Source organism: Protopterus annectens, chromosome 3.part1, assembly GCF_019279795.1.
Source record: "Protopterus annectens isolate FY-2018-M chromosome 3.part1, PAN1.0, whole genome shotgun sequence".
Classification (NCBI taxonomy): Eukaryota; Metazoa; Chordata; order Ceratodontiformes; family Protopteridae; genus Protopterus; species Protopterus annectens.
This window is the reverse complement of record NC_056732.1, coordinates 1,044,884,392-1,044,904,685: the sequence shown is the minus strand read 5'-3', so window position 1 is coordinate 1,044,904,685 and position 20,294 is coordinate 1,044,884,392. Positions and strand designations below refer to the sequence as shown.

Here is a 20,294-nt window from a genome sequence, read left to right as displayed (position 1 = left end):
TTTAAATTACTAAAAAGCAAAAAACTACTAAATTGGCAAACCAGTTTGTATGTTAAATATATTCACTGACCGTGAAATACAGAGATGTATATGCATGTGTGTAGTTATATATCTGTGTATCTAATGTAGTGTGTGTGTCTGTTGTATAGCTCACAAAAGTAAGTTGACAGTTATACTGATTGAATGAATACTATCTGCTGAATTCATATGGTTCAGCACTTTTTGGTTATGGGGAGACTGCTTTTCCCAAGGTTCAATAATCTTTTAATTGATTATATTTCTTGCAGATATATATAGGTATGGCCATCTGAAAGGAGTGTGGAGAATGCCCACTAATGAAAATGCAGTTTTAGCATTACACCTAAATCAACCTTCAGCCATGTTTTTCTCATTGGTGTCTATCCATTCACAATTTTTTTTTTCCCTATTTTTATATGTGAGGTCAGGGTATATCATTAGTGACAATAATCTAGAGCCAAGATTCACGTCTCCTTGTGGCTAGCTCTGCTTCGGTTGTTGTTCTAAAATACACACAGTCACACTTATGGCCAATTTAGTGTGTCCAGTCCACCACTTTTATGTCTTTGGAATGTGGGAGGAAATAGAGCACCTGGAGAAAACCCACTTGGACACAGGGACAACATGCAAACTCCAGACAGAACACACCCCAGCCAAGAATCAATCCGGGGATCCTCTTGCTGTTAGGTGACAACACTATCTGCTACAGATACAGCATTTGATAAAAATGATTTTGGATTAGTCATCTCAGATTATGGTGTGTGGATGTAGGTATAGATATACAGATGTATACATACGTGTGACATACCTTTTGTGTAGAATTTGCCTGTCTTCTCTTTGTCTGCATAGGTTTTCACCAGATACTGTGGTTTCCTCTGCATTGCCTTCTTGCTTGCAGTTGTGTGAGCTGTGTGTCTGAGTGAATGAGTGTATACAAGTCCTGTGGTAGAGCAACATCCAGTCTAGAATTACTTCCTTTGCCCTGTGGCTGTTTATCGTTGGTGCAGGCAGTGGTTCACCTGCAACCAAGAACTGGAGAAAGTAGATATCACAGAACAAATGTACTTTTGTGTGCATGTCTGTATGTATGTATCTTCTAGTGTAACGTTTATGCCTATATAGCTTGTAATGTGAAGTTTAACTATTTCGATGTTGAATGATGAAGCCATAAAAGAGTGTATGTTACAAGAGACTGAAGTAGCTGAGGCCACAAGTCTTATAAAAAATGCAATTTATTATATACAAATATAATTAAATGCAGATTTTTTTTCCAAGCAAAACCAAAGTCTTGCTGTTTTACCAAAAGCACAACAAAACATGTTCATTTACCTCACTCATACTGCTGAAAAACAGTTTCTGTTTTCAGGTCCTTCTGAATTCCACTGTCAGGAACAATTTCTAGTTGCGTCTTTCAAGTTTTTCTTCACAGTAGTTGATTCTGTCTACCAGAGCTGTTACTCTGGACACTTAAGTCCCCTTCCATAAAAGGGAAGATGTTTTCTAGTTAGGCTTCTTTCAGCCCTCTTTTTATAGTATACTGATTAGATAATTAAACAAAACAGATCTCACAAACAAATCCAGGTATCTTTCTGTTGCTAAAGAAGCAAGTGCAACTTAACAGAAAGCCTATTCGTTTAAAAAAAATCACTCCGTTTGCATTGCTGTCTACATAATACTGCTGTAGACATTGTTTATTTACAATTTGCTACAGACCTTATTTTCACATTTTATTAATTTCTGGGGTTACTTGTGTGTTTCCAAATGGTGAGAACAACTTCCCACATTATAATGTCCTGCTGTACCTCAATCTCGTATGTAAGGCAGCAGGATGGCTGAAAAACAAGTAAAAAGAGCATTTTCTCCTTTGCACATTCGTTACTACAGACCCAACAACTACATATATGCATGTATGTATATATATATATATATATATATATATATATATATAAGAGAGAGAGAAAGATAGGGAGAGAGAGACATGCACAAACACAGGAATATAATGGCCATTACCCAGGGAAGCAATCATTTTTCCTCTTCTGTAGGTCAGAAAATAATTAACTGGAGTTTCCTCAAAGCTTTCTTGTAAAGGAAGAAGAAAGACATAATTATTGCTATGTGCTGTGGTTAGATAATACTCAGGTCTGTATGTTTTTTTTTTTTTTTTTTTTTTTTTTAAGAATACTTTCAAGGTTTGAATCCAGATGTATGCCAAACTGTTGTTTGATTTTGTATGACTTTTTTGGGTGCGAGTGTTGGCTATACATTTTTCCTCATCCACATAAAGCCAAGTTCATACCCGACCCTTTCCAAGTGAAACCTTGATCATTGGATGGTAAATCAAAATTCAGCCCCTGGTCTGACCCCCATGTCTCTGATGGACTAAGGCTGATAGTAAGTTAACTAATCCCAAACTAAAGTAACCCCCCCTACACATACACACGTAATGCTTAGCTACCTCCTTGCTAGCATACCCACACCATATAGTCATCCTGGGTTGGGTTGCTCAGCTAGACTTATAAAGACCCTGGTGGTCGATAGCCTAGTACAAACCTATGAATTGAAGTGGAAGAGAAGTCTTAACTTGAGTGTGTGTGTTGGAAAATGAAAGAGAATTTCCCTCTACATGTTGGAGAGCTATTGGAATTTCTTACAATGTAGAGGCATAAATGGAGAAAAAGAAGGATGTCAGGCCTAACTATAATGTGAATTATTACCAACGAATGTGCTGAATAATCTTTCTGATCTTGATCTAAGAGCTAGGGTTAGATTTATTTTATGTTTCATGACTGTGTTGTCCCTTTTGTTGGTTGAACATGGTTTTATTTTCAGTTCACCTTTGTTTAAAGGAATATATTTTTATCTATCCTGAAGCTCAGGGCACACGTTGTAAAACTGAACAGTTGAGCTAAGTCCACTGGAGATGTTATATTGTTGGCTTCAGTGGGAAGAAGAGCCTTTTTGATAGCTACTTTTCTAAGGTATGTGCTCTGCCTAAGTTAATTTTCCCCACTCAAGAAAGGAATACAAGCTGTGTCAGAGTAAAGGAAAGAATAATTACTGATTGACTGATAAAATAAGTGAGCCTTCTTAAAACTTACCCATATGTGAATTTGTTCTGGAAAAGAATCCTCTGTGTAACGAGAAGGGTTGACTTGAAGAAAGTACAGCTATTGGTGAACATTTTCTTTGAGGCCAAAAACGTACACTGTAGTTGCTGATTGCTGTACAAGGTGGGAAAAAGTCATTAAAGCCTTACTTGAGGTCTACTAAGGCTTTAGTATGCTCAGGTAAAGCTGTTCAAGAGAGTAGTGTAATATTGCCCAACATTTGCTCAGCCCCCTACAAAAAAACAAGGCACTAACCAACTGTAGCTATCCAGTCTAATGAGCCAGCCATCAAGAATCCTAAGTGCTAACAGTCTTTTAAAAAAACTTGTGAAAGATGACAAAATGGACGCTTATCTAGTGGCATTGGAGAGAGATCCTCCTAGGGGCACTGGCCCCAAGCAGAGTGGGCTAGAGTACTGTCTGGAAACTCACCAAAACTTTATATAAACCTTGAGGATATTAATGCCTTTAACTACCTAAAATTAAAATTAGACTTTTTTGGCCAGGGTTGGGTTTCCCCCAAAAGCACAGTCCTTTAAATTTCAGTGTGGGATTTCAGTATGCATAGACTAATAAGCACACAAACAGCTCATTTAATGCATGTTTTAAAAACAGTTTCTAAGAGCTGATGTAAACAGTGTAAGTAAAAATGTAGTGATCTTGGTAGTAGGCAAGTTAAAAAGGCATTTCAAGGAAACATAAGAAAATAATTTTTGTACATTGGCTCCAAGTCTCTGAATATTCAGCATTACTGGAACATCTTTTATTACTGGAAATTGCAAGCTCTTATCCAGACATATGTATCGGTGATCGGTGCTGCTCGCTATATTTTTATCTGTGACTGCATAACTGTCTTGAGGTTTTTCTAACAGATGTTTTACAGTTTGAGCAGTATCTGCATATACTAGTAGTTGGTTCAAAACATTTTCCTGCATATATAGTAGCTATTTGCTCAGTTTGTTTTTGTAATCTTTCTAATATATCTTTATCATCTCAAAGTGCTTACTCCTCTCTGTACTCTTTTTTTCTAGACTTAACACCACTCTTAAGTATTCAACTGCGGTACCACCTTTATCATTCTTATAAGAAAAGTGCAGTCCGGGTCTGAACTGTCTGCAAACAGCTAAAGTTAACTTTGAGTATGTGTCTACCTGTTTGAGCCATTATTCATTTTCCCCTGGAGAGCACTCTGCTTTGGCTTGTAAGCAGCCCCCCCCCCCCCACACACACACACACACACTCATCTTCCACTTTCTATCTTATTCCCTTCTATTAGCAAATAGTATCCATAGCTGATCAATACTGTGTGCGTGATAATTTAAACTGAGACCACAGTGGCCTACTGATACGAGGTTATCCTGTTTTTCCACCTGAGAAATGGTTAAGAAATGACTTACAGTTTCAGAGCAGTCCTTGGTCAATTGTGATTGTTTCTTAAACACAAACTTGTCTTTGCTTTGGCTCATTAGCAGCAGTACAAAGAACTGCCTGCTCACACCCTTGTTCTCCCCTTTCCCTGTTTATTACCTTAAGACAATCCCAAAGTTAATAAATATTACCTGTGGCAGGCACCATTTTAAAAACTACAACCACCCTTGTCACTATCATATGTCCACTTATCAGTTAACTCTGTGAACTGATTGTTTCCAGCCCCCTCATAAGAGCAACTGAGAAATGGTTAAGAAGTGACTTAAAGTTTCAGAGCAGTCCTTGGTCAATTGTGATTGTTTCTTAAACACAAACTTGTCTTTGCTTTGGCTCATTAGCAGCAGTACAAAGAGCTGCCTGCTCACACCCTTGTTCTCCCCTCCCCCTTCCCTGTTTATTACATTAAAACAATCCCAAAGTTAATAAATATTATCTGTGGCAGGCACCATTTTTACAACTACAACCACCCTTGTCACTATCATATGTTCATTTATCAGTTAACTCTGTTACCTGATTGTTTCCAGCCCCCTCATAAGAGCAACTAACAGGGTAACAGGTAGAGATGAAAATCCTTGTAGCCAAACTGTTATATCCAGTAGTTCAAGTGCCTACCCTGGCATGCAATGGGATAATCGGAAAAGACTTTCCCCAGTTCAAAGAGCTTTGGAAGATATGGGGGGAGAAAAGTTCAACAGGATATACCAACAGAAATACTTAGCCCCAGTAAAGGAAAAGTTTTAGGGTTAGTAAGCATAAAAGGAGATAACTTTTGGCTCTGGGTGGAAGGGCTATATAAATCTGGTATTGAGCCTTACTGAAGGACGCTAGCAATTAAAATAATAAGAGATCAGGCTGGCAGTGATACACTAAGAGAAGTAGGTGTAAAAAATTCAGGAGAGGGAGAGATGAATGTCATACTGAAGGTAAAACGCAGGGAGACCCTATAGATCAGAGTGCAAGTGATGTGTGTGCTAAATGCATGCCAATGCTATACGTGCACGTATAAATCCCAGACACCTGCATTCCTTAGTGCCATTTTGAAAGAGCAGCCAGGGAGAAAACATGCATGATTGCAGTTGTTAGTCTGTATATAAGTTACTAAAGTTAAAGTCAGTAAACTTTTATCGTGATGTGTTTGCATAAAATATAGCTGCTTGAACACAGCCCACGAAGACTCGTCTGTTGTGTCCTAGATAGAATGCGACATGGTGTCAGAACTGGGATCGCAGCGAATAATATTCAGAGATATGAGGTGTGGAGATGGCAGTGAAGGTAAAACTGAATGAAAACAGCTCAAAAAGACCTAGAAAAGAATCAAAGGTAATGAGAAATAGCACAAACTGTTTATTGGATAGAAAAGATAAAAAGGGGCATTATGAGGGCACAAACCTCATTATTAAGCAAGTAGAAGGCAGGAAAAGTTTAACTAAAAGAAATATTTAAAATAAAGGCATTTGATGAAATGATTAATGGTAAAGCAAAAACGCGTATGTTTAAAGTAAGACAAGTGTGTCCAAGGCAAAACTGGGCATGTGTAGAGTAAAACAAGCATAAGAAAAGTACATTGGGCATGAAAAGGGCTTAAATGAATAGAATGAATATAAGGGCAAAAAAGGGCACATTAAGCAAAAAATAAAGCAACGCGACTACATGTGTTTTCGCAAAGTGTTGTGTTTTGACAGAACTACGACTTCGTATTATATCAAGGGCATAAAGTTATTCGAAGTATCTCAAAGTGTGCAAAAGTGGTTACAGAGTGTGCTCATTACTGTGCATGTATTTCAAAGAGTTTATTTTGTGTAAAGTGCAACTATTTCATGAAATACAGTCAAAGTGTAGCCATTCTGAAAAGTTTCTTGTGCTGGATGTGTCTATTTGCAAAGTGCCACCATTACAGTGTTTCTCATACTGTAAAGAGTTGCCATAGCATGGTACCGCCACTTTGGGGACATTTTAGTGTGCTGTATGCAGATATTCAAAAAGTTCAATTACTTCAAATTATTTGAAGTTTTGGGCGAGAAATGTCCGATTTATTTGCATTGTGCAGTTATTGATATGTTTCTTACACTGATAAGAGGTCATTCCTTGCAAAAGATGACATTACAACGGTATTACAGTGCCCTTGAGTTATTCAGTCTCAGCGTAACGTTGTTGAAATGTTTCTTAAAATGATGATAAATTACTTTAGCTTTTCAAATGATATTACAAATGTCTAAAGTGCCCGAGAAGTTTATTTCACAAAGTCCAGTTATTCAGAGGTACTGCGAGTTTGTCCATTAGCATAATTTTGAAAACCCCAAAAAGGTATAAATTCAGAAGCACGAAGGCATTGGACAAAGTTACACATACTGGCATACGTTCTGGCATGTGTGCATCTTCTTCTTCTTTCGGCTTTTCCCGGTTAGGGGTCACCACAACGGATTACCTGTCCACTCATGATTGGCAGTGGAGTTTTACGGTGTCGAGTTGCCCCCCAGCACCCAACCTTCCACAGAAGGCACACACGCTCGCACTCACACCTAGGGCCAATTTAGAGTGTCCAATCCACCTACAGCATGTCTTTGAGATGTGGAAGGAAACCGGAGCACCCGGAGAAAATCCACACAACCACAGGGAGGACATGCAGACTCCTCACAGAAGGCATCCCAGCCAAGGATCGAACCAGAGAACCTCTTGCTGTGAGGTGGCAACGCTAACCGCTGCTCCACTGTGGCCGCCCCACATGTGCATGTGTGTATGTTTGTGCTTATTTGCAAAATCCTTCACTATTATGTGTTAATATGGCAAATGGATTTCAAAACCCCCTACCCATTGTATTTGTTCAGAATATTGCAAAGAATTAGAGAATATATAAGCAAGAATAGAATGTTTTTATACAAGCAGCTTATGCAGATAGAGATGCACGCACCAGGACATTCATTTTGCTAAACCTAGCTAGGTCAGAGGTCATAGAAAGAGCGCGTTCATTTGTGTATGCACCAGCAGTATATGAAGGAGAAGCTGAAAACCGTCCTATTGTAGTACAGGCTGAATCAAGGGAAAACCCCGAGTGTTTGAAGTGCTAGTTCAGAGAAATGTGTAATCCCCAGACAAATATCACATTAGAGCGGTATTTGTTTTACACAAGAGATCAGAAACCAGGGGAAATATTTGCAGCTTATATAACTGACTTGAGAAACAGATCTAAGACGTGTCGGTCTGGTGACTTAAAAGATGAGCTGATAAAGGACAGGCTTGTGTGTGGTATTAATAGTGCTGCTGTGAGAAAGATTTTTACTTCATGACAGTAATTTAACATTGAGTAAAGCCATAGAGATTTGTCAAATCCATGAGGTGACAGAAAAACACACAAGTATGCTTGCAAGTGACAAGAGCATGGTTTCAGTTGGCTCCAGAGCACATGTAGATAGTATGCAACACGTGGCAAACAAGAGCAGGCCCAAGCACATGGCAGCTGCAGGGTTTCCAAGGAAGGCATGTAGCTTTCCAGAAAGTTCTAAAAAGGGAGCATGCTCCAGCTCAAGCTCAGTGCAGTACAAGCATGAATCAGCAAAACCCAAATGTAGCTTTATTGTTAACTGTTACAATTGTGGTGCAAGTCATGAGTCTAAAAGAGAGAAGTGCTTAGCATTTGGTCAGCAATGTCACAAGTGTAAAAAATAGAACCATTTCCAAAAGTTTTGTAAATCAAGTAAGCCTCTCACAGTTGCAAAGAAAGGTTGCACAAAAAAGCAAGTTGATCAAGTAGAGCCGAAGCAGTCGGCGTTCTATGTAGATATTGTATCAGTGCTTGGTGAAAGAGTTGATGCAGTGAATTTATTAACAAAGGAGTTAAGTGTTTTTTACTGTCCTGATTAATGGAAAATCCACAGAGCTCAAAGTAGACACTGGTTCAAAGTTGTAATGTTATATCAGCAGACACATTTGCTAAATAGAGAACTAACAAACAACTCAATGTGGCCAGTGGTGCGAGACTTGCTGCTTATGGAGGTGAAGAAATTCAAACCGAAGGCTCAGTGATGCTTTTATGTTATTTGGCCCTGAGCTGTTACAACTCATTATTCTACGTAGTCTGAAGACCAGTGCAATCTTTATTGTGTTTCAAAGACAGTTTAAGAATGAATATGCTTTCTTTTGCTAAAGAAGTCCATCACATAAGTGCATTTCCAAGTTCTAATTTTTCAGAAACCATTTTCTCAGAGTATGCTGATGTTTTCGATGACAAGTTAGGCAAACTTCCAGTTGTGTATTCCATGAAATTAGATCCAGAGGACACTCCAGTAGTCAGACCAGCAAGAAGAGTTCCGATAGCTATGCAGGATAAAGGTAAAGCTCAATGGATAAAATGGTGCAACAAGGTGTGATTTGTCCGGTCACAGAACCAACTGAATGGGTCTCATCCATGGTAGCCGCGCACAAAAAAGGCTCAGACGAAATCAGAATATGTATTCACCCAAGAGATCTGAACTACGCATTAGGAGACTGTATTATCCAATGCGCACATTCGAAGAAGTTGCGGCTCTAATTCCGAATCCTACTGTATTTTCTGTCTTGGTTGCAAAGAGTTCATTTTGGCAAGTGATGATCGCAAATCCTCATTTCTAACTACTTTTGGTACTCCATTTGGCAGGTACAGATTCTAAGGATGCCATTTGGAATAAATTCTGCAAGTGAAGTCTTTCAGCATGCAGTGGTGCAATTTTTTTCGGGTTATCCTTGTGCCATAATAATAGATTATTTACTGGTTGGTGGCAGTGGTGAAGCAGAGCATGACAGAAACCTGAAGAAAGTTCTAGACAGAGCATGTGAAGTAAACTTGAAGCTCAATCTTCTGGAAGTCTGAATTTGCACTTCAGAAGTTACATAAGTGGGATATTTGTTTACGAGTACAGGCTTGAGACCAGACCTGACCAAGCAAACTTCTATTCTTGAGATGTCAGCACCAGATAATGTACAAGCTCTAAAGCGTTTCCTAGTCATGGTCAACTATTTAGGCAAGTTTATAACAGACTTTAGTGAGTTGACAGCACCTTTAAGAGAGCTAACACTCAACAATGTTGCATGGTCATGGTTGGAACAGAAGGAATTTGAAGACCTCAAGCAGAACATTGTCACCCCCACCTACATTAAGATATTATGATTTGAACAAACCAGTTACACTTTCCTGTGATGCTTCAAAATTTGGTCTTGGTGCACTTGTACTTCAAGAGGGCAGACCGGTAGCCTATGCATCTAGAACACGTACCCAGACTGAGATGCAGTATGCTCAAATTGAGAAGGAGCTTTTGACAATAGTATTTGCATGTTCCAAGTTTCATGATTATATTTGGTCAAGCTATTCAGATTGAAACTGACCATCAACCTCTAGTTATTATTCTAAAGAAGCTTCTGCATTCCGGTCCAGCGAGATTACAAAGAAAGATGCTCAAATTAAAAAAGTACAATTTCAAAATGGTCTACAGGAAAGGAAAATTGCCCTATCTGGCTGATACCTTATCCAGATTGCCCAGAAATACGGCAGAACAACTTGATGCAGAGAATTTTGAATTGATGTAATGTCAGTGCATAATTTTTCCACCACTAGACTTGATGAGTTAAGAGATCACACTCCAACGGATCCAGTTTTGCAAAAGCTCAATCACTACATTAATGTTGGATGACCGTCAAAGCAATCTAGTGTCAAACCTATTTTCCTTACAGAGATGAATTATTGATGGAAGATGGCATTATTTTCAAAGATCCTAAAACAAGAATATATCCAGATTTTGCATTGTGGTCACCCAGGATCCAGATCCACTAAAGGAAGAGTTAGAGAATTATTATTTTGGCCTTCATTACCAAAAGACATTGATGGAGTACTTTTTTCTTGTTCAGTATGCAGCAGTACTAGACCGCATTTGCAAAGAGAATCACTTCAGCTAAGTTCACTTTCTGAATTACCTTGGTCTACAGTCACAACTGATATCTCTGAATGGAACAGTCAACAGTACTTGGTTTTGGTAGACTCTTATTCGAATTGGTTTGAGATCGATCTACTACCTAGCCTGACATCCATCACCATTATTACCAAGTTGAAATGTAATTTCTCAGCTCATGGTAGTCCACACAAAGTTCTTTCTGACAATGGTACTCAGTTTACTAGCCAGTTGTTTCAGAAATTTGCAAAAGAATGAGACTTTGTATATGTCACTAGTAGTCCTGAATATCCACAGTCCAGTGGTCTAGCTGAACGTGCATCGCAGAGTGAAAAGCAATTACTTGAAAAGGTCAAAGCGTGACAATACCGATGTGTTCTTGAATTTGATTAATCTTAGAAACATACCCCGTGACGATATTCTTGGCTCACCTGCTCAAAGCCTACTTTCCAGACAAACTAGAACTATGCTACCCACTACTTCCAGTTTATTAAAGCCTAAAACTAAGAACAATAAAACCGTCAAGGCTCAATTATTTAAGAAAAATAATATCCAGAAATCTAATTACCACAGGTTGAACAGATTACTTCGTCTGTTGAGAGAAGGAGAGACTGTTCAAATCCAGACAACAAAAGGTTTTGATGAAATTGGACAGATTACAGGCATCTGTGCAGTGCCGAGATCCTACCTGGATGCCAAATAGCCTCATAACATTATGCAATCTATTTTTCAAAGAGGGAGGATGTAGATCAGAGTGCAAGGGATGTGTGGGCTATATCTTTAAGAAGCATGTCAAGAATATACGTACACATATAAATCCAAGACACGTGCATTCCCTTGTGCCATTTTGAAAGAGCAGTCAGGGAGAGAACGTGCATGATCGCAGTTGTTAGTTTATATACAAGTTACTTAAGTTAAACTCTGTAAACGTCTATAGTGATGTGTTTGTATAAAATAAAGCTGCTTGAACAGAACCCACAAAGACTCCTCTGTTGTGTCCTTGAAAGGAGAGCAACAACCCTAAACCGTGTTAAGTTTTTCCCTGTTATATAAAAGCATAGATCCAGTCAGAAACAGAAGTGGAATTTTAAGGGTAAAGCAAGTAAAATAAGAAAAGAAGAAGAGACCGGCAATATCCATGTGACAGAAAATTATTTTTGTGAGTTAGCTTTTACAGAGAATGAACTAGTTGAAGAGTAAAAACGTGTACATTTATGTGTAACAGAAGAGACCACAGTCTCCACTTCCCTCCAGAAAGTAATACTTTTTAGGCTAACCTTCTCTGATAATCCATATCAGGAAAGCACAAACGGATGGCAATGCATGAAGTCAAACAACAGATAGCAAGAGTAAATGGGGAAACAAAGGAGCAGAACAGCCCCACTTCATTCCCATACTTTGAACTACAAATGACCACCTTTACAGGAAAACTAAAGACAAAGAACAGAAACTGAGCCATTTATTAGTTCCAAGGCCTCTTCCAACACTTGTGTTGAAACTAGTACATATAGTCACATTGTGGGTGGAGATTTAGGAATCTATTAAACACAAGCTAGGATGTTTGCGAGATTCTAATCACCTGGTATTGTAAAGCATATGAAAACATTTATGCAGCTTGCCCAGAATGTCAATGGAGCATCAGTTCCAGGATTTAATAGCCCTTTGGTACTGTTACGTATTGTGGAGGTCCCCTTTGAGAAAATAGCAATGGACACTAGCTCCATTGGTAGGTATACCATAGTAAAAATTGATTAGGCAGCAAAATTTGCTTCAAGAATTGCCCCTGTGAAGTGTTAATTGAAATTCCATAACAAATGGACTACTGCCGTTTCTTTTCTAGAGTAGTAATTAACAAAGAAATTCTTAATGACCAAGGCACATTCATATGTCAAGAGGAATGCATGAACTTTGTCATGTTTTTTAAGTTAGATGGTTAAGGACTTCTGTAAACCACAATCAAATAAATAGGCCAACTGAGCACTCTAGTAAAACTTTAAAGTCTGTGTTATGAATGACCGTGGAATTAGATGGAAGAAACTGAAACTAACTGTGGCAATATCCATGCTCATTTCAGTAATATGAGTACCCCAAGCCTTAGCTGGATTCACCCCTATTTGAACCCTTAATGTGTCAGGTATCTCCAAGGTTTGCAAGTTTTGGCAAGGGAAACATGAGGATTAAAAAACACTTTTAAAAGTGTGATACAGCATTTTCAAACATTCAGGAGATTTTCGAACAATAACACAGAAAAAAAATGACTTGCTAAGAGAACACAGGAGGCACATTATGCATGTAACAGAAATGGTCATCTCAGAGAATACAAACTTGGAGTTACTGTGTTGATAACCATTGCTGAAGGCAAGTTCTTTGCTAAGTGTGAAGGACTTTTTTAAATTATAGAAAATGTCAGTGAAGTAAATTACAGGGTGATACAGCCAGGAAGAAGGAAACCAGAACAGTTATAACACATAAATGTTCTGAAACCTGGAGAGAAATAAGAGTTTCTATAATAAGTGTGTTTGTAGGAGACATTAAGGTCTCCACAGCATATTGCATCATAATAGGGTAGGTACTATCAGTGCCTCAGAAACAAGAAATAAATTTAGTTGTACTTGGAAATAAGGATATATTGCCGGGGTTGCCTTGTTGAACTAGTTTAATTCAGCACAGCATAGAAGCCATGCCTGGTGAGAAAGTAAATTACAAAGTATACCAGATGCCAGAATCTCAACTTCAAGCAATTAGGCAAGCAGTACGGGAAATGTTCAATCATGGGTCATAGAAAAAATTCCAAAGTGAGGGAAGTAGTCCTGTTGTACTGGCCTCCAAGCCTGATGCATCTATAAGGTTTTGCAGTGACTTCAAAATGTTGAATAGCATTTCTAAATTTGATTCTTATCCCATAACACAAGTGGACATACTGACTGAAAAACTGGGCAAGGATTTTTCTTCACTTTGGACCAAACTTAAGGCTGTTGGCAAATCCCACTAGCCCCTAAAACTGAGAAAAAAATGGCATTTCCACAGCAGATGGACTCCTCCATTACAGAATATTACCTTTTGGTCTCCATAAAACACCTGTAATGTTCCAGAGTTTGATGAACAAAATTTACCACAGCTGAAATGCAGCAGCCTGCTTGGATGATAATGATGTAATATTTTCTGAAGATCTGGAAAACTATATCGCTAAAGTTCAAGTGGTTTTAAATTCCCTTTCCCAAGTTGAATTGACTGATAATGCAGCTGTGAGAGAGTTAGGTATGACAGATGCCAGCAATGTGGGCTGTGTAGATAGTTTGAAGGATAAGCCGCGGTGGTACAGTGGTAGTGTTTGTTGCCTCACAGCAAGAAGTTCTCCTGTTCGTTTCTCGGCTGGAGTGCCTTCTGTGTGGAGTCTACATCTCCTCCCCACGGTCGAGTGGCCTCCGAAAGACATGCGTGAATGGGTGTACTTTCGTTGAAGGTTGGGCGTCGGGCTAGCAACTCGGCACCATAAAAATCGACTGCCAATCATTAGCAGACCGGAGTTCCGCTGTGGCAACCCCTAACCGGGAAAAGCCAAAAAGACAAACAAACAAGATAGTTTGAAGGATAAACTGGCCCACAGCAACCACTAAGATATCCTGGGTAGCTATTATCATAAATTTGTTCCTGATTTGTTACCATCGTTTTCCCCCTGACTGACCTGACCAAGGATAAGGCTTTCTTTAAGGTGAAGTGGACATTTGAATCAGAACAAGCCTTTGGACACGTAAAAGCTGTGCTGTGCTCAGAACAAATAGTAAATAGCTGCAGAATTTGCCAAGCAATTCTTAGTGCTTACAGATGCCACTGAAGTAGATATAAGTAGTTTTGTCTCAGATTATAGATGAAGATCTGCATCCTATCTACTCTGTCAGTAGAAAACTTGGCAATGCTGAAAGATGCTTTTTGGGTCAAGAGAGAGACGGTGCTTTGCCATAAAATGGGACTGTAACTACTTTCAAATACTACTAAATAGATATGAGTTTGTACTCATTACAGATCCTACTCCTGTACAGTTGCAAGTTTTGTTTCAAAGAGTCTAGTGAAATCTTTCTGGAAATGCATTTTATTTCAATTACAATAAAAGTAATTATAAATAGACAGACTTAAGTCTAAGTTTTCTTAAAAGTGTGATGTGTATATATTACCCCTGTGGTTTGAGATAATTTCCCAGATTATTACATCTGGTGGTATTGTGTAGGCAAAGCTTGGTCTGATAATCTTAGAGTGGGGTAAAACAGACACTACCCCCGTCACCATGTAAAACAATGCATTCCTCTTACGCTTCTCACTTCAATAAAGCAACTGGTAATGGTGGTGGGTACATTTTACTCACAGTGATGGAGAAGATTCATATATGCTTTTCCACATTTTTCTGTTATACTCCTGCTAGCAGAATTTGTGGAATGAAGGCAAAAATAACTACTCATCACCCTGCAGTAACAGAGTAATATTGATTTCAGGTTCAGTACTGCAATTCTGAGACAAGTTAGTTAATTACAACACAGAAAGCACAGTTGGATACAAAGAAATAAAACACCATCAGTAATAATTTTAAACAAGTTTATTAGAAAGTATCTATAGAACTAACAGAATTATAGACTTCTTTTAGTTATGTTATTGTATTATTATGAAATCTAAGCAGACTAAAGGAAAAACTGTACCCACGCTGACAGGAACGCTATTTACTTGTCAGTGGCAAAGCTACTTTTTGTCATAACAATTCAGTCAGCCAATAATATGCACAAATGTCCGGAACAGAGTTTGTTCATGTAATAGAATCCTTATGTTTTATACCTTTATATCTGCTGATTCGTTCTGACTCTGCACATTTAAAAGGTTATTCTGTCACAGGTCCAACTGTTAGAACCAAAACATTCATAGTCAGACTACATATTTTTTCCTCATTTGACTCAGCACAGATTCTCGTGGTGTCCTGCAGAGTTCTACAAGCAGCAGCGAGTGGAAGAGTGACTTTCCATTGATTTATAAGTATTTTTTGGCTACTTATTTCCGACTGCTTTTTCTCGCCTAAAAGCGAGTTTCTATAACTAAACAAGCTCTGCAAAGTTGATTTACTGCATTATTGTTTGTTTTCCTGAACCCTTTTGCACTTTAAAGTTTGTTTTTGCTTAATTTAACTGGTAGGCTACACACTCAAGTGTGCTAGCCGATTTAAAGCATTTACTGTTGTTACTGTATCTATTTTCTGCTACTTTGAAAAAAAAAAAAATATCCTTGTTTCCCGCCTTTACTGAACTGGAATAGTCCAGTCTTCAGGTATTGCTGATCTCTGGGCTGTGTCATAGTTCCTGTTTTGCCCATATCCTTATTTGGATAGGAGGAAGCTTCTTTGTTCACCAGTGGGAGTGGGGAGCTCTGAGCAGCCTATCTGTCCTTAAAGGAGTGGTTCCAGCCCAGTAACTTGTAGCTTATTGGCCATTTTGGGCCATTTCCTAGCTCTTTCTTAACCCCCTGCTATAAAGCCCGCTTTAGCGCGAATTTGCGTATAGCACAGCATCAGGCAGTGCTGCTTAATCAGGTTTAAAGTATCCCCGGCTCCACAAAGTCTGCTCTTCATTTTTCCCTTGGAACTGCTCTAACTCTCAATCTAAACATTCTATTCTCACTCTAAAAACCCCGCACTTGCTCCTATAGGCATTTTATATAAGGTAAGCACTTTTTAACTAAAAAAGCACTACATCCTCCTAAAATCCCCTTGAGTACCCTAGATTCAGTTTCATTGCAGTTCCTTATGCTATTCTAGCATGTCGAAGGGACAGTTGCTGGCTTCCTCTCCAATTCAGCTGGTGAATCTGGGAATCTTGAGGCAATGTTACAACTGCCTCATGTACACAGACAACCCTCTCCTCCTCCCAACAAATACAGATATATGTGAGAGATGCAACCATATAGCCAAACTGGAGGCTGAGCTCTCTCGACTCAGTACTGCCATAACCAGTCAGGAGGAGAAGGAAACCACACACACCACAAATTCAGTCTCGCATAGACCTACCACAACTGCAGACCAAACACATAAACACACAAAAACATACTCGGAGGCTCTAAATAAAAATCTACCAAAGCAACAGAGACCTCCAAAGCAGACATCCAAGCAACCACTACCTCAAAACAAAACACATGCAACACATAATTCACAAAGTCAGTGTGCCAAACAGTCACAGCCCTTAAGGCTAAACAACATACCTGACACACTTGTAATAGGTGACTCTATAGTCAGACACAGACGTCCCGCTCACCAAGCTGAACAAGGAAAAGGTCACAGTAAGCTGCCTGTCGGGCGCTAGAATCCGCCACATAACACAAGCACTGAGGTCACTCCAAAGCAGGTACAAATATGACTCTGTCATTGTCCATGCTGGTGTGAATGACTTGAGACATACCTCCCTGGACTACATGAAAAGAGACATAGAGGAGCTCTCTGATTATGTAGCCCAGGCCGGTATGACCCTGACCTTGAGCAGCATCTTACCCTCACCAAGAATGATGCCACAGTACAAAGACAAAATGATCAATTTTAACAATTGGCTTAAGTATTGTTGTCATTCTAAGAGGATCCAATGTCTGTCTGCTTGGGATGACATGCTCGACAAGCCATGCTGCTTCGCAAGGGATGGCTTGCACCTGTCACCCCTGGGCTTTCGGATATTGGCAAAGGCTCTTGCCACCCCCATAGTGCCTTTTTTTAGGCAAGGCTCAAAAGGCAAACCCACCTCCCTAAAAAACACAAGTAAAAAGAAACTAAGGGTAATGCTGCTCAATGCCAGAAGTCTAAACCTCAAGATGCACACTCTCGAAGCCCTCCTCAGTATGGAGAACATCGATGTCTGTGCAGTGACAGAAACCTGGTTCAAGGCTCTAGAAAGCACCCCAGCACTACCAGGTTATACCTCATATCATGCTTTTCAGCCCCAGAACTTGGACCAAACCACAAAAGGAGGGGGAATATCCATATTCATCAAGGATACCCACACCTCCAGGTTAGTGGCAATGCACGAAGCATCGGAGACAATCCATGTGCAACTAACAGTGAGCAAAACTGCCCTCCAGTTTGTAGCATGCTACAGACCACCCTCTCAAACTCAGGAACCCCACTCGGCCTTCCTAAAGACACTGGAGAATATGAAGGTCTCTCCAAACACCATCATATTGGGGGACTTCAACTACCCAAACATAGACTGGGAGCATTACTCAAGCCCCAATACCCTAGCCCAAAGGTTCCTAGAATTCATTAACTCAAATGCTATGGAACAACTAGTCACCTCTCCCACAAGAGGGGAAAACATATTAGACCTGATCATCACAAACATGGAGACACAATGCTCCATACCTGAAGTGTACCCCTCGTTGGTAAGATCGGACCATAAGTTAATCTCCCTAAAAATCTACATCCCGACCCCACCCCCCAGCACAGAAGATCACAGTGAAGAACTTCTCAAAAGCTGACTTCACACTTCTTAAGACCGAAGTAGAATCCTTCAAGGCCCCCGGGCCAGTGGAAACCACAGCCCACTCTGCTGAATCCTTTATAAACGCATTCTATGGACACCTACAGGAATGCATGGATCATGCAATCCCAAATAAAACCAAGATCCATTCCCCCAAAGGCAGGCATCCTGTCTGGTGGACCCCCAGCCATTAATAAGCTATACAGCAGAAGGAGGAAGCTACTACATGATAGAGCAAAATCCATAAAAGGGAAGGCATCTCTAATCATTACTAGCAAAAAACTACGATCACTCATAAAATCATCCAAGGCCAACTTTGAGAGAAAAATTGCACAAGACACTAAAGATAATCACAAGGCTTTCTTTAGTTATGTTAGAAACCTGAGAGGAAACTCCCAGATATGCTCTGAGTTAGTCCAAAATGGTAAAAAATACACTAAACCCACAGATATTGCCAGCATACTAGCAGACAGGTTCAGCGCAAATTTTTCTCCCCCCTCCCCCCCAAAGGGACAAATATCTATCCCAGCAGAGTGTTGCCTCCCTGACGTCTCAGATGCCCAGGTGAGAGCCACCCTCTCCAAAGCTAAAAACACAGCATCAATGGGACCAGACGGTGTCCCGGGTTGCGTGCTACATGAACTCCAAGAAGAGCTAAACCCACACATAAGGCAGCTGTTTAATCTCAGCCTTACTACAGGATATGTACCCAAAGAATGGCGTACAGCAACAGTGGTCCCACTCCACAAAGGAGGTGCTTCTACGGACCCTGGAAACTACCGACCCATAAGCTTGACAAGCCTGGTCTGCAAAGCAATGGAGAGGATCATTATGAAACTCATTAACAAAGACATTGGGGACCTACAGACACTGGATCCTACCCAATTCGGCTTTGCTAAGGACAGATCCTGCCTCTTGAACCTGGTGGACTTCTTTGAAACAGTCACCAAGGCCATTGACGAGGGTAAGGTAGTTCACACAGCCTACCTTGACCTTGCAAAAGCCTTCGACACAATACCCCACTCGGGCATCATAGACAAGCTCTCCAGCTTAAATATAAACCTCTATGTCATAAGATGGGTTGCAAACTGGCTCAAGGACAGAACCCACAAAGTCAGAACTGCTGGAGCCATGTCAGACTCTAAACCAGTCACAAGTGGCGTCCCACAGGGCTCGGTCCTGGGACCTCTCTTGTTCGGTATTTATTTTTCTGAGGTACAGGCTAACATGGGAGGATTGTGGCTGACCAAGTTCGCAGATGACTGCAAACTGGGCGCCATAATTGATTCTCCAGCGGACACAAGCATCCTTCAAAAGGGTCTCATAGAAATGGAAAACTGGTGCCAGAGCCATGGCCTTAAACTAAACGCCAAAAATTGTATAGTCATACCCTTTGGGAAAAACAAAGTGCCCACAAATTACCACATAGGTGGTAATCCATTAAGTATGGAAGAAGTAATTAGGGACCTAGGGAACCAAGTTGACAGTAACCTCTCGTTTGACACTCACATTGCCAAAGTGGTTGGAAAGACCTTCTATATTGCCCACCTTATCATGAAGGGATTCACATCTAGATTGGGAGAGGTCATTGTGCCCCTTTACTCTTCCCTCATCAGGCCCATAATTGAGTACAATGCCCCATTTGGGATGTACCTTACCCAACACCTGCAGCAATTGGAAAGACCCCAAAAGTACCTCACCAAGAGGATCAAGGGACTCAAACATATGCCATATGCTGCCCGGCTAAAGAAACTCCAGCTCTACTCAGTAGCATACCGCCTACTCATACGCAATCTGTGCCTAACGTACAAGGCCATGTCCAACCCGGAATTAATGGACATGCTCCACCTGAGAAAATCCAAATCCACCAGAGCTACGCAAGCAAGAGATTTGAACCTCAGCACAGAAATAAATAGGACATGCTGGAGTGACAGATTCATAACCCAGAGGCTCCCTTCACTCTGCAATAAAATCCCAGTCCATGTTAGGCAGAGCCCCTCACTGACTCTGTTCAGGAGAAATCTTGAGTGGATGGGAGATCGTAGGTTTACCCCGGGGGTCACTTCTGTGTCACTGCCAGACAGACGTACAGTAAACTAAACCTTAAAATGGGCACAGTATACTCATTCCAAGGGGTGGCGAAAGCCAAACACACACTGGTAGGCTTGTAAATGCCCTAGGGCAGATAGCCTAGTATGAACCTATGAACCTATATCTGTTAATGTGCAGGCGTTTTCTAGTCCAAGATGATGATCATATTGACGACTGCTGCAGTAGCTTTAGCTATATGGGTTATATCTTGCCAAGGATGTAATGTCTGGCCAAGTCAAACA

General features: G+C 40.2%; 1 protein-coding gene across 2 annotated transcripts in view; it reads left to right on the top strand.

Annotated features, from left to right (window-relative positions):
- Nucleotides 1–20,294, top strand: part of RAP1GDS1 (Rap1 GTPase-GDP dissociation stimulator 1) — a 1,654,780-nt gene that overhangs the window by 1,578,386 nt on the left and 56,100 nt on the right. The window lies entirely within an intron of this gene.